Below are 12,046 nucleotides of genomic sequence, written 5' to 3' on the forward strand. Positions count from 1 at the left end.
GGCCATTGAGCTTGGACCCCATGGTTTGAAGTATGTGCCTCAGACGGCTATAAAATCTCAAGAACTTGTGGACTTTATCAATGATTGGACAGAGCTGCAGATGCTTGAGGATAAGCCGGACAATACATATTGGACTTTTCACTTTGATGGATCCAGACAGTTGGAAAGCTCGGGGGCTGGAGTTATATTGACTTCAATTTTTTTATGTTTTAAGGTTGATGTTCCCTTGTACTAACAATGCATCTAAGCATGAAGCCTTACTCCATGGTCTTCCGATGGCTAAAGAGATGAATCTAAGTTGGGTAAGATGTTTTGGCGACTCAAATTTGGTGGCTCGGCAAGTGTCAGGGACTTGGGATTCAAAGGATCCACTCATGGTGGCTTATCATCGAGAGGTTGATACTATTGCTGGTCACTTCAAGGGTTATCAAGTGGAGCATGTTGATCGCAGGAAAAATGAAGTTGATGATGTGTTAAGCCGGCTAGGGTGTAAGTGTAAGCCTGTTCCCCCTAATGTTTTTCTTGATATTTTGCATAACCCATCAGTAAAATTGCCTACGGAGGAGGACTTGGCAGTTCCTGACCCGGAGGCACAATTAGTGGCGGCTCTTCATGTTATCCTTGATTGGACTGTTCCATATTTGGCTTATATGACCCGGGGCGAGTTACTTGAGGATGAAACTTTGGCCAAGCAGATAACCCAGAGGTCTAAGTCAATGACTATTGTCAATGGTTAGCTTAACAGATGCAGTGTTACAGGGGTGTTTCAACGATGTGTTTCTCCTGAGGAGGGCCGTGAAATTTTAAGGGAAATTCATGAAGGAGATTGCGGTCATCATGCCGGCTCAAAGTCACTCGTTGCTAAAACCTTTCATCACGGGTTTTATTGGCTGACGGCTCATGCTGATGCAGGGGTTCTGGTCAGTAAGTGTGATGGTTGTCAGAAATTTTCAAGACGAGCTCATGTGTCGGCTCGGGAGTTGAGGACGATTCTAATTACTTGACCGTTTGCAGTTTGGGGGCTAGATATGGTTTGGCCTTTCAAAAGGTCCAAGGATAAAAAGACCCACCTCTTGGTGGCGGTTGACAAGTTTACAAAGTGGGTTGAGGCTGAGCCAGTCAGTAAATGTGATGCAGCCACGGCGGTTCAATTCATCAAAAAGGTGATCTTTCATTTTGGATATCCTCATAGTATCATCATGGATAATGGTACTAATCTGTCTAAGGGGGCAATGAAAGAATTCTGTCAATAAGAGCATATCCGGCTTGATGTGTCGTCGATGGCTCACCCCAGTCTAATGGCCAAGTTGAACAAGCTAATCAGGAAATCTTGAGAGGTATCAAGCCCCGGCTTATGGTTCCTTTACAGAGGGCACCGGGTTGTTGGGTGGAGGAGTTGCCCGTGGTGCTTTGGAGTATCAATACCCCCCCCCCCACAACAGATCTACGGGTTACACGCATTTCTTCATGGTTTATGGAGCTCATGCGGTTCTCCCTAGTGAGATACATCACAATTCGCCTCGTGTGGCGGCTTATGTTGAAGTTGATAGTGAGAAAGCATGTCAGGATGCTATTGACCTGTTAGATGAGGAGTGTGACCTTGCGGTGGCTCGTTCGGTGATTTACCAGCAAGATCTGCATCGTTATCACAGCCGCTGGGTTAAAACCAGGACCTTTTAAGAAGGCATTTGGTGCTCCGGCTCATCCAGGATCAAACTGACATGCACTAGCTATCCCCACCTTCGGAAGGGACCTTTGTGATCAGCAAAAAATTGAACAACGGGTCATATTACCATATCGATGTTCGAGACCACAAGGACTCACGCACGTTGGAGGAGGAGACCCGCCGGCCGTGGAATATTGCTCATCTTCGGCCTTATTACACCTGAGCCACTGGGTCTTGTGATGTACATATTTTATCAATTTATATATTATAATGAATATGATAAAGACGGCATCCCTGATAATTCAGGGCCTCTGTCGTTTCATTTCTGAGAATATGAGTCTTTGTTGTCACTTCATATGATCACTTGGGGGCTTCCTGCTCATTGAGCATCGCTTTGACTACCCTCTTGATCCGGATTGTATGCCATGATTAAAACATACTTGGGGGCTTCCTGCTCATGGAGCATAGCTATGAATACCCTACTGATCCGGCTTATATGCCTGGAATGAAATGTTACCTAGGGGCTTTTTGTTCATGAACAGAGCTTTGATGACCTTGTAATAGGCTTGGACACCGAGTGTATTCACCAAAAAAATCTGGCTTATCCTGCCTTTGTAAGTCTGCCATTCCGCCCAGGTAATCCTGGAATGACTCGCCGTACTCTTGACAGTCAATCTTATAAAGACCCTAAACTTGTCAAAGTTAAAACAGCGATTGGTCATGTCAGGCCTGGCTTACAAGGTTTGAATGAAGGTTTAATTCAGCGGCCGTGCGGCCCTTGACAACACTTGACTTTGAGGCTTGGCGGCCTATGAAAGCCTTGTTTTCTGATTTATATTTGATTTGAACATTTTTGAGGTTTGTCTCTTGTGACATGTCAATACATGGTTGAAAAAGCGATGAGGGCCATGTTGCCTTATGGTTCATGTATGACCTTATCTGGAGTGTTATTAACCTGGCCTGGTTGTGGACTTTAAGTCGCCAGGGTATAATGATTATATGATTAGAGCACTATGCTCAAAATTTTGGGATATTACCCCTTGCTGCACGCGGCGTTGTAAGCCGGCGGTATGAATACATTGAACAGGGCATTGTGCTTCTGTCTTTGGGCTGTTACCCTTACTACACGATGTATGATGAGTCGGCAGTATGAACAGGTATCACATGTATGATATTTATTTTGTTATATGAGGTTTTGACAAACCGGCCCTGATTGTGGACTATTTAGTCATCAATGGTTTTTTGGGTACTGTGACCCGCCCTGGGGTAAACCACCAGGGCACTTGTTGTCTATTCATGTGCAGGGGAAAATGACAAATCTGACTTGCATAATTGATAATACTATAAAGCATAAGTGGCAGATCTTCCAATGATGGATCAACAGTGTTATGCAAACAAAACATGCACGATGGCACAGCAGATCAGTATTTAACTAGCCTATTACATGGCTCCGTGAGCCCAAATGAATAAGTGTTTTTCAAGCAGTTCCTGATGGTGCAAGTAAAGAACCGTCCAGTGGATCAGTTCTACTGGTCTTGGCACCTTGAAGCCTTTGGGTCTTCCCGCGCCGGTTCTTCTTCTCCCTCCACCGTCTGGAAGTCAGGCGATGACCAATTGATACCAGTCAAGCCTTGAAATTTAGCGTCGACGTCAATAAGCTCAGACGGATCGATTTTCGGGGCAAAAGTGTGCTTACGAATTGGAAGGATAAGAACTGCAATCTTGTAAGCCGGCGTGTGTATTTTCTGGTTCTCTGCGGTGTAAGCCGCCTGATACTTGGATAGATCTGTTTCTTCAACAAGCAAGCTCGCTAAAGGACGCACCTCCTTCGCGCAGGCAGCAAAATCTTTCTTGTCAAAAGGAGACCTGTCCTCTTTTAAACTGGAGCAGCCAGTGGCTAGCTCGGCCGTGTCTAATTCTGACTACCATGCCTTCGCCTGGCTTAAAGCCGTAACAACACCGACTCTAGCAACCGACCGCTTGTTTTCTTCAATTCTGGCTGGCAAGACAGAAAGTTGGCTTAACACATTGTTGAGAAGAGATGGTGTTTGTTTGCTTGGGGACATGGCGGCTATTGTGCGTTGAGCTTCGGTGTAATACTAATGTATAAACCACCTTGAGATTTGTCAGCACTTCCTTCCCAAGATTTCTGCTTCTGGGACCTGCATGGCATATTATGATTAAGTCACTTGGCGGTTTATAACATGAAGAGCGGAAAGCGTTATGATATAAAAATATTTTACCAAAAATAGCAAAGGTCATTTGATTGATATGATGCTTCAAGCCAGTAAGTTCGGTTGTGACCTCCTCCAACGACGCCTCAGCTTTTTCAACCCTTTGGATTAGGGCAGCCTTCTCTTCATCCCAGTCGGCTTTCTCAGTATTAAACTGAGTTTTGAGTTTTTCATTTTCATCCAAGCTAAACTTGAACTTGGAGTCAGCCTTCCGGGTCTCAGCTTCTTGTGTTCAAGCCAGGTTTTCAAGTCAGTCAGCTGAGATTGAAATTAACTGGATGCTTCCTGAAAGGAGAAGCCAAAACAAATATGAATAGTTATGAAACAATATATATTGATAAGTCCCAAGGTCTTTGCAAGCAATAGCACTTGTCACTTGGGGTCTAATGGGTGCAGAAAGTTTCTTTATGGAGTGGTATATATTGATAAGTCCCATGCCCTTTGCAAGCAACAACAGTTGGCACTTGGGGGCTAATGGATGCAAAGCTTATTTTATGGTGCAATGGCAGATGACCCCGGATCATCTTTTATCAAAGTTTACGTGGGGTGCAAGGGTGACTAGATGAGATTTTTTATCAAGTGATAAGTCCCGGTTTATTTTGATAGATTCAACTTGCCCTGGGGGATTACAACTGCAAGGTTGATGACTATTAACTGAAGACCCGACTCAACTTAATAGTTTAAGCCGGCCCTTGGGGGCTACAGGTTTTGACTCAGATGCATAGCTAAACGGCTATCTAACAAGTCTACAGTATATTTTGTTCTATCATATTCAGTAGACTTGGGGGCTAAATGAATATATCTCATATGAGAGCAAGAATTAATCCTCATGTTTCTAATGCATGTGTTTGACCATGTCAATCTCCAGATCACGACTGCTGTGTACTTGATTAAGATAGCCGGAGAAGATTTCACTAATGCTCAGATGAGAATAATTGACCATGTCAAATTTGACCTTGCGCCTTCCGATCATTTCTTCCTTGGCAGAATCTTTTGCTAGAGCAATAGGATTCCCTGGTTCTTGAAAACCAGTGCAAGTGATCACAACGTCATCAGTGTTTGGTTTTGAAGGCTTAGTTGGGCTTGGCGGTTCAGCACCCAAGGGATCAGCAACTATATGATCAGCAGAGGTACCATGATTTTCTAGTGGCAGGTCATCAGCAGGATCTTCCGGTTGTTGCACGGAGGCCTCAGATATTGGTGCTTACTTTTCCGTTTAATGAGGCTTGGGGTCTTCTGTGGGCTTGTTTATTTTGGCCTTTTTGCTAGGCTTTGCTTTCCCACTGCAAGAGGATTCAAAAAGTCAGTATGAGTTTAGAGATGTTGAAAAACACAGATTAAGTTGGTACCCAGGGGCAGTCTTGAAAGACAGAAGCAGAGTCTGAGATGAATCGCTAGACGAAGAGTGAGAGGTCCCTGGTAATTTGAGTCAGAAGTATGAAGTACTGGATGAATAAAGCCTGCTTTAAAAATAAATAGAGCTGGAATTTTTAAGTACCTCATTCCGGCATTTGTGTGTGGCTGGCGTGTTAGGTAAACCGGAGGAAAGTTCTCCGCCTCCACTGGTCCGGGTTCTGCGCCAGTTCTCATGTTGTTGTTGCTTCAAAATAAAGTTGGGATCCATGTGAGCTAAAGGGTGAGAAAACCTTACTTTCCGGATCACGCATCGAATTTTCTGTCTTGGCAAGGGCTCTGAGTCAGAGGAAATAATGGTTACCTCATCATCACCTGCCTGGCTGGTCTCCATGTCGTCCTGATAGCAATCAGTGTTAATAAGATGGATGAAAAACGAGCCAAGGGAATCAAGATCTACCTCCAACTCTTCATCTTCGTCCATGTTAAACGTGTTAGAGGCAGTGGATTTCTTTTTGTTCTTCGTCATGGCTCTGGTCTTAGGCCTGGCCTTCTTGGTAGATTTTTCATCATATCTCTTATCTCAAAAAGCGAATCCGGCTTGCGAAAATTACAATAAAGGTTGGGGATCTCCAGATTTTGTGAACAATGAAGTAAAGTATATAAACCGGACAGACTTACATCCGGCGCTGGGTTAAGTTTGCAAAAGGGATTCAGACCCACTCTGCTACAACTCTCCAAGCTTTCATTTAGAAGAGTCTTGGTCATTTCATTGATGGCTTTATCAGACAAACGTGTTGAACTATAACGCAGTGGATCTTTGGTGTCTCCAATATATGTACACATTAAACTGGACCGGTGGCTTAAAGGTACTCCCTTCGTTCCAAAATAGATGAATCAACTTTGTATTAACTTTAGTACAAAGTTAGTACAAAGTTGGGTCACCTATTTTGGAACGGAGGGAGTATAATCCTCCAAGCTACCCAGCACCGAACCAGGTCAATCCATTGCCCAATAATGCCCTAACCTTTTGAGAAGGTAGGTGCAAGTTTGGCCCGTTCAGCAGTGTTAAGCCGGTCGGGAAGAGGGTGCTTCGGGTTGACCCATTGGTCACAAAAGCCTGGTAACGGATTTTCGTCAGCAGAAGAAGTGTCTTTGCAGTAGAACCATGTTTGATTACAATTCTTGGGATGGCTTGGAAGCTGAGCATAAGGGGAAATGGCATCTCTGTGTTGATAAATTGAGATCCCTCCAAGTTCCTGGCTGGGCCTGAGGGAGTCTCGGACTAGGGGGTGTCCGGATAGCCGAACTATCATCATCGGCCGGACTCCAAGACTATGAAGATACAAGATTGAAGACTTTGCCCCGTGTCCAGATGGGACTTTCCTTGGCGTGGAAGGCAAGCTTGGCAATACGGATGTAACCGACTCTGTGTAACCCTAGCCCTCTCTGATGTCTATATAAACCGGATGGCTTTAGTCCATAGGACGAACAATCATACCATAGGCTAGCTTCTAGGGTTTAGCCTCCTTGATCACGTGGTAGATCTACTCTTGTAATACCCACATCATCAATATCAATCAAGCAGGACGTAGGGTTTTACCTCCATGAAGAGGGCCCGAACCTGGGTAAAACATCGTGTCCCTTGTCTCCTGTTACCATCCGCCTAGATGCACAGCTCGGGACCCCCTACCCGAGATCCGCTGGTTTTGACACCGACATTGGTGCTTTCATTGAGAGTTCCTCTGTGTCGTCACCGATAGGCTCAATGGCTTCTTCGATCATCACCAACGACGCAGTCCAGGGTGAGACTTTTCTCCCCGGACAGATCTTCGTATTCGGCGGCTTTGCACTGCGGGCCAATTCGCTTGGCCATCTGGAGCAGATCGAAAGCTACGCCCCTAGCCGTCAGGTCAGATTTGGAAGTTTGAACTTCATGGCTAACATCCGCGGAGACTTGATCTTCGATGGATTTGAACCACAGCTGAGCGCGCCGCACTGTCACGATGGGCATGATTTAGCTCTGCACCCAGACAGTGCCCTGGAGGCCGCACACCAGCCCGCTCTGACCCTCGATTCGGAGCCAGCTGCGCAGATCGAGGACGGATGGCTAGACATCGCCTCGGGGGCTGCAACTTCTACGGTGATGGAGCCGAATACTAGCCTTGTCCCCTGTGAAGCTCGTGACTCCGAGGTGTCTGACTCCTTGCCGGACTCTGTACCTCCCGCGACCCCTCCAATTGAATCCGATTGGGCGCCGATCATGGAGTTCACCGCTGCGGACATCTCTCAACACTCACCTTTCGGCGACATCTTAAGTTCGCTAAAGTATCTCTCGTTATCAGGAGAGCCCTGGCCGGACTGCGGTCAGGATGGTTGGGATGCGGACGACGAAGAAATTCAAAACCCACCCACCACCCACTTAGTAGCCACTGTCGACGATCTAACTGACATGCTAGACTTCGACTACGAAGACATCGACGGTATGGACGACGATGCTGGAGACGACCAAGAACCAGCGCCTACCGGGCACTGGAAAGCCACCTCATCATATGACATATACATGGTGGATATCCCAAAGGATGGGAACGGCGGAGGAACAAAGGAGGATGACCCCTCCAAGAAACAGCCCAAACGCCGGCGTCAGCGGCGCCGCTCTAAATGCCGCCAAAGCAAGAATGGAGATTCCGGCACCGGAGATAATAACACCCCAGACAGTGCCGAAGACAACCCCCTGCAGCAAGATTCAGCATAGGAGGACGGAGACGCCAGCCCTCACGAGAGAGCGGCAGACGAAGAGGTAGAGGATGATAATTACATGCCTCCCTCTGGAGACGAGGAAAGCCTCGAGGACGACGAATTTGTCATGCCTGAGGATCCCGCCGAACAAGAGCGTTTTAAACGCAGGCTTATGGCCACGGCAAATAGCCTCAAGAAAAAGCAGCAACAGCTTAGAGCTGATCAAGATCTGCTAGCCAACAAATGGACTGAAGTCCTTGCGGCCGAAGAGCATGAGCTCGAACGCCCCTCCAAAAGCTACCCCAAACGCAAGCTGCTACCCCGATTAGAGGAGGAGGCATATAAACCCGCATTACCAGAGCACGATACGGCTGATCGGCCACCCCGTGGCTGCGACAGAGAGGCCTCTAGGCCCTCCATTGGAACCGTACCCCAGCGTCGCTCGAAAAGCACAAGACCACAGGGGAACGCTCCGGACTTGCGAGACATATTGGAGGATAAGGCAAGACAATCAAGATCGATCTACGGATCGCGAGGGCGCCCCATGATACGTGATGACAACCGTCACGCCGGACACAGCAAGTCCGGCCGGGCCGAACACAGTGGACGAAACTCTTTTGAGCTTCGTCGTGATATAGCCCAATACAGAGGCGCCGCACACCCACTATGCTTCACAGATGAAGTAATGGATCATCAAATCCCCGAAGGGTTTAAACCCGTGAATATTGAATCTTATGATGGCACAACGGACCCCGCGGTTTGGATCGAAGACTATCTCCTTCATATCCACATGGCCCGCGGTGATGATCTCCACGCCATCAAATACCTCCCACTCAAGCTTAAAGGACCAGCTCGACATTGGCTTAACAGCTTACCAGCAGAATCAATTGGGAGTTGGGAGGACCTGGAAGCCGCATTTCTTGATAACTTCCAGGGCATGTATGTGCGACCACCAGACGCTGACGACCTAAGCCACATAATTTAGCAGCCAGACGAATCGGCCAGACAATTCTGGACACGGTTCTTAACTAAGAAAAATCAAATCGTCGACTGTCCGGATGCGGAGGCCCTCGCGGCCTTCAAACATAACATCCGCGACGAGTGGCTTGCCCGGCACCTGGGGCAGGAAAAGCCGAAATCCATGGCATCCCTCACATCACTCATGACCCGCTTCTGCGCGGGAGAAGACATCTGGCAAGCCCGCAACAACAACCTCAGCAAAAATTCTGTCAGTCCGGATATCAAGGACCACAATGGCAGGTCGCTTCGCAACAAGAACAAACGCCGCATTAATGACGACAATAATGAGGATACGGCAGTCAATGCCGGATTCAGAGGCTCTAAATCTGGTCAGTGGAAAAAGCCATTCAAAAGAACTACTCCGGGTCCATCCAATTTGGACTGAATACTCGATCGCTCGTGCCACATACACGGCACCCCCGACAAGCCATCTAACCACACCAGCAGGGACTGTTGGGTATTCAAGCAGGTAGGCAAGTTAATTGCCGAAAACAACGACAAGGGGCTGCATAGCGATGACGAGGAAGAGACCCGACCGCCGAACAATAGAGGATAGAAGGGTTTCCCCCCACAAGTGCGGACGGTGAACATGATATACGCAACCCACATACCCAAGAGGGAGCGGAAGCGTGCACTTAGGGATGTATACGCGATGGAGCCAGTCGCCCCGAAGTTCAACCCATGGTCCTCCTGCCCGATCACTTTTGATCGAAGGGACCACCCCACAAGCATCCGCCATGGCGGATTCGCCGCATTGGTTTTAGACCCAATCGTCGACGGATTTCACCTCACCAGAGTCCTGATGGACGGCGGCAGCAGCCTAAACCTGCTTTATCAGGATACAGTGCGCAAAAATGGGCATAGACCCCTCAAGGATTAAACCCACAAAGACGACCTTTAAAGGCGTCATACCAGGTGTAGAGGCCAATTGTACAGGCTCAGTTACACTGGAAGTGGTCTTCGGATCCCCGGATAAATTCCGAAGCGAGGAGTTAATCTTCGACATAGTTCCGTTCCGCAGCGGCTATCATGCTCTGCTCGGACGTACCGCGTTTGCAAAGTTCAACGCGGTGCCACACTACGCATACCTCCAGCTCAAGATGCCAGGCCCTCGAGGAGTCATCACGGTCAACGGAAACACGGAATGCTCTCTCCGAACGGAGGAACATACATCGGCTCTCGCGGCAGAAGTACAGTGCAACCTCTTAAGGCAATTCTCGAGTCCGGCCGTTAAGCGACCGGACACGGCTAAACGCGCCCGGAGTAACCTACAACAAGACCACCTGGCACGTTCCGAGCACCCGTAGCAGTGCGGCCCCAACCCCAGCCCCTGCAAAATTTCAAGACAGGTCCTTCGCGTACATCATTACGCTCTGGAGATACCATGGGCATGGGGGGAGGGGCACGACCACGATAGGCCCAAAATGCGGCTTAACCACACCAGGGGCTCTCAAGTGTTTCGTTCTTTTTCTTTTCTTTTTTCTTCTTATTTTTACCCACAGGACTCCGTTCATCAGAGGCCCTGTCCGGCAGCAAACCTGCCGAACTCACGATGCAACAGCCAGGGAAGGAGAAAGGCTACGACGAATATCCAGGTGCTCTCCACTACGAGCATTAAATCTGTTTTATACACCATTCCACAGCCTACCCCTGGAGGGGGACATGTTTAATAGTCCCATCCCTTGCTTATCGCACCATTTGTATCGTTCTGCATTCACAGCAGTATCTCTTGAATAAACAATGCAGCACCTTTTTGCTTACAATTGCATTTCTTTCTTATACATATGTTCATTTATGACATGTTGCATCCGTACACTTTGGTACAGCTAAATACACCAGGGGCTTATGTTTCCCGCATCATGGTGTGATAAGTCCGAACACTTTCACCAGTGTGGCACCCCGAACTTATAGCATTATATGCATCGGCTCCGAATCATGTCTTAGGTCAATAGTTGGGTTTGCCTGGCTCCCATGTTTTGGTACCTTATGTTCCGTTGCATCGGCTAAGGTAGCACTGGGAGAACCACTGCGATTGCGCCCCAGTTGAGCTGGGCGAGCGCCTCAGTGGAGAAAGCTAAAACTGACCGTCATGATGAGGCGAGAGTCGGTCGCTGTTCAAGAGGTTTTTTGCGAGTCCCTAAAGACTTATGCCGCTTAGAGCGAGGAGCCGGCTTTGTTTGGCCCAGGCGTGGATAGCGCCCCAAATTCGGCCTTCCGAACACTAGGGGCTTCGCCGAAATTTAAAATTATAGAATTCTATGGCTAAGTGAGAGTGTTCAAGCGTTATAAGTCTGGTTGCCTTGTTCATTGTGTTGAGCGCCTCCCTAGATGGACCCAAAAATGGGAACAAGAGTGCTCAAATTTATCCCGAACACCCCAGCACTCGTGGCATGGGGGCTGAAGCCGACGACTTGCCATCTCTTAGATTTGATAAACAGCCGCACAGAAGGTAATATTTTAAATTAACAAGCGTTGCTTAGCGCATATGAACAAAGTTTTCAGCGCACAGGATAACAAAATGCGAGTCTACTCAAATATTACATCTTTGGAGCACTCACCCGCAATAATGCGGGCAACCTTCAGGACACTCTTATAATACATCTCGGGCGTGCGATACTCCTTGCCCAGCGGTGGCGCATCCGTCACAAGCTTCTGAGCATCCATCTTGCACAGTGCGCCTTAGCACGGGAAAGGGCCCGACAGGCACCTTCAATGTAGGCGGAGTGCTTGATGACTTCAACCCATGGACACGCATCCACCAGCCGCCGCACCAGGCCGAAGTAGCTCCCAGGCATGGCCTCCTTAGGCCACAGCCGAACTATGAGGCCCTTCATGGCCTGTTGGGCCACCTTGTGGAGCTCGACCAGCTGCTTCAGCTGGTCGCTACGGGGCACCGGATGTCCGGCCTCAGCATACTGAGACCAGAAGACCTTCTCCGTCGAGCTCCCCTCCCCGGCCCTATAGAAAGCGGCAGCATCGGACACGCTGCGGGGCAGATCTGCGAATGCTCCTGGAGAGCTCCGAATTCGGGTAA

Source organism: Triticum dicoccoides, chromosome 7B, assembly GCF_002162155.2.
Source record: "Triticum dicoccoides isolate Atlit2015 ecotype Zavitan chromosome 7B, WEW_v2.0, whole genome shotgun sequence".
Lineage (NCBI taxonomy): Eukaryota > Viridiplantae > Streptophyta > Magnoliopsida > Poales > Poaceae > Triticum > Triticum dicoccoides.